Source organism: Canis lupus, chromosome 25, assembly GCF_048164855.1.
Source record: "Canis lupus baileyi chromosome 25, mCanLup2.hap1, whole genome shotgun sequence".
NCBI lineage: Eukaryota > Metazoa > Chordata > Mammalia > Carnivora > Canidae > Canis > Canis lupus.
This window is the reverse complement of record NC_132862.1, coordinates 33717017-33721096: the sequence shown is the minus strand read 5'-3', so window position 1 is coordinate 33721096 and position 4080 is coordinate 33717017.

Here is a 4080-nt window from a genome sequence, read left to right as displayed (position 1 = left end):
ATTTGCATCAGCTCATAAGTAAGAATGTAGAATTAAAACCTTAAGAGCCTTTGCAATCTGGCCTCAACCCGTCCCTCCAGCTGTCTCCCATTTCTCACTGTCCCAAATTATAGGCTCCTAGTATACACCCCTACTCATTGTCTCCTAGCAGAAGCCCCTGTAGGCTAGCTACTCCAAAGCCATTCTGAATATCATTCTTCTTTGCTGCTTCCCACTATAGAGCCTGGGAAGCCGAACGAACACTTTCCTCATCTCTTTTGCAGATGTAGGTGACTCTGTGTCAGCTCTGGCCCATTAGATATACATGGAAATCTGATGGGGGAGCTTCTGCTTTTGTTTCCTCATAAAATTAGACAGATACTATTGATACAGCCTTTGCTCCTCTCCCTTTTTTCCTGCTTTGAACATGGATGTGATCATGGATGCAGCACCAGCCATCTTGCAGCCTCTGACAGCAAGGAAAGTCAGAGATGTAAGCATGGAGCTGCTGAGCCTACTGCTAGGTTTCTTACTATGTGAGAACATAAAAGTGTTTTAGTTTAAGCTGCTGTTGGTTCAGTTGTCTGTTACTCACAGCTGAATTCATCCCTAAATGTGGCCCTGAACTAGGTGCTGGGGGCATAAGGGGGAACAAAGTAGGTTTGGGCCTCCTTCTTATTATCAAGAGAGAGAGAGAAAGAGTTAAGTCTCTAAACTGCAAATGATGGTTTGTCTTAAGAAGGAAAACATAAACACAACTCTATGATGGAGAACTGTGGGGGGCTCCTGGGTTAGACAGAGGGGCCACTGAGGACCTTTTTGAGGAGGAGTGGGTTAGGTTAGGACCTATAGGATGAGAAGGCCCGGCTGCTTGAAAAAGAGGTAAAAAGGGCTTCAGGCAGACTTAACAGCTAGTGCAAAGGCCCTGGGACAATAAAGAGCTTAGTATATTCAAGGAAGTAAAAGTTCACCAAAGCCAGAAGATTAGAGGAAGAGATTAGAGAAAGGAAGTGGAAGGAGTGGTCAGGGGCCAAATCACACACAGCCTGGCAGGGCATGAAATGGAGTATACATTTCAGTCTAAGGGCAAAGTGGGAGTTTTAAAGCCAAGTCCTCCTGGATGTTGCCTAGAAACAGATGGAAGGGAAGTGAGACTAATTAGGTCACTGCAGGAGTCTAGGGAAGAGAGATGGTGACAAGCCCTAGGATGATCCAGTGGAGGCAGACTTGCCTCAGTGGCACTTACTGAGATAATAATGCAGGCTGGTCACCTCCTCCTCGTTGATTTTCTCATTTTCCTCCCATATGACTGGTCGTGTCTTTTTTTTGTGTTTTGTTTGTTTGTTTGTTTGTTTTTGTTTTTGTTTTTGTATTTTCTAATCAGGTAAACTTAAAAAAAATTTTTTTGTATTTTTTTAATTGGCGTTCCATTTGCCAACATATAGTATAACACCCAGTGCTCATCCCGTTAAGTGCCCCCCTCAGTGCCCATCACCTAGTCACCCCATCCCTCCACCCACCTCTCCTTCCACAACCCCTTGTTCATTTCCCAGAATTAGGAGTCTCTCATGTTTTTTTCACCCTCTCTGGTTTTTCCCCCTCATTTTCTCTCCTTTCCCTTATAATCCCTTTCACTATTTTTTATATTCCTCGTATGAGTGAAACCATATAATGTTTGTCCTTCTCCGATTGACTTACTTCACTCAGCATAATACCCTCTAGTTCTATCCATGTTGGAGCAAATGGTGGGGATTTGTCGTTTCTAATGGCTGAGGAATATTCCATTGTATACATAGACCACATCTTCTTTATCCATTCATCTGTCGATGGACACCGAGGATCCTTCCACAGTTTGGCTCTTGTGTGGAGTTTCCTCAAAGAGTTAAAAATAGAGCTACCCTATGACCCAGCAATTGCACTACTGGGGGTTTACCGCAAAGATACAAATGTAGTGAAAAACCAAGACACCTGCACCCCAATGTTCATAGCAGCAATGTCCACAATGGCTGTGTCTTTTTGATTGTTGTCAGGCTCTTTCCCTCTGCTCTTCTCCAAACATTGAGGTTCCCCTGAGCTCTCACCTAGGTTCTCTCCTCACTCCACAGCCTTTCCCTGGGAGAGGGCATGATTCATCCACTCCATTTGTATATTCATGACCTCCACACATATGTATGTCTGCAGCTTAGGTTTCTTTTTCTTTTTTTTTTTTTTTTTTAAGACTTTATTCATTTGAGAGGGGTTGGGGAATATTAGCAAGGGGAGCGGCAGAGGGAGAGGGAGAAGCAGGCTCCCTGCTGAGCAGGAAGCTGGATGCAGGGCTCCATCCCAGGACCCTGGGATCATGACCTGAGCCAAAGGCAGACACTGACTGAGCCACCCAGGCTCCCCTCAGATTTCTTTTTTAGCATCAGACCCCACTTCCAATTGTCTAGGAGACAGCCTCAGTCAGGTGCTCTGGGGACCTAACTCCGGTCTAGTGCACGCTGCTCTCGCTGCTCTCGATCACCTGCTTCCTGCCTATGCTCCCCACTGCTGAAAGTGGCAGCCCCAACCACCCCACCCCAGTCAACTTCCTGGGCATTGCACCTGACCCCTTCTCCCTCACTTCACTCACCTGCTCCCTTCCCAGTCCTGTTGATCCTGTTTCTCTCCAACGGTTCCCTTCTCCCCACCCCCATGCCCCTACCCTGGCTTCTAGGCCTCCATCATCTTAGAGTTTTGTAACTGGTCTTCCTACCTCTGGTTGCATTCCCTTCTGATCGATTTTCCACACCGAGGACAGAACTTTCCCTTTAAAACACGATGATGTTGTGTTCCTGCTCAAAGTCATTCATTTACTTTTCCTAAAATTCAAACTCTTCGACATGCCCTAAGACCCTCATGGCTGCACTTTTGTTTTGGCCCTGAGTTCAGGGTGTGAGACTACAGGCCCTCAGCTGTGTGTGGGGGTCACAATGATACCTCCCTCACAGGGTGCGTATACGGGGTACGTGGGGATCACATAAGGCACCCAGCACGGTGTCTGCCAGGTGGTCAAGACTCAGTGTGCTTTCCCACTGATCTTCAGAAGGGATTGGTTGCCAGGAAAGGTGATGGCATAGCTCTTACCCCTTTCCTTAGCAAATCCCTTTTTTTTTTTTTTAAGATTTTATTTATTTACTTATGAGAGACACACAGAGAGAGGCAGAGACATAGGCAGAGGGAGAAGCAGGCTCTCTGCGGGGAGCCTGATGCAGGACTTGATCTCAGGACCCTGGGATCATGCACGACCCAAGCCAAAAGCAGATGTTCAATCACTGAGCCACCCAGGTGTCCCAGCACATCCCATTTTATGTCCAATGGGAACCTTTCTTGGTGAGGATTCAAGCTCATTTTTGTTTCTTTCCTCACTGCTCATGCAGTAACTTTCTGATGGGTGTCAAGGTGGGTTTTTCCATTAAAACCTGTCCGGCTGTCCTGGGGAGGGCTGCTGATAGGGCCAGGCCTTGGTGCATGCTGAGAGATCAGCATACTCTCCACACGTCCTGTAACCTGCTAGGCTCTTCTGTCCTCTTGCTTGCTTACACATTCTATTCCTTACTCACACATTCTGTTCCAGCTCAGCCACTTTCCCACCTGCCCCTCACAGCCTTGGTGTGGTGGTGGGGGGTACCTTTCCTTCTCTGCAGGCCAAACTGCTCATTCTTCTTCAATTCATGAAACTGGACCTCATTTTTTTGTCACCTCATCTTACCCTCATGAATAAAGCCTCCAAGCAGATTTCCTGCCTCCAGGGATATGTATCAGAATGTGATGATTTTTCTCCTTGGTTTACTTTTGTCATTCCTGGAGCCCTTTGTAGATCACAACTGCAAACAGGATCCTCCACTTATGATTGTAGAATCACCGTGACATGGTCATGGTAAATGTCTATGATGTAGATGTATGCCAGCATGTGGTACATGCCCTTCCACCCCGGGATCTGTGGCTTTATATCCTGAAGGACTTTGGAACTAAATATGGGATTCCTGTAACAGTAAATATCATCATTAGTACTCATAATGATATTCCTTATAAGACTGTGCGGTCTTGGAAATCACTATATTCTGGATTGGTCTCAGC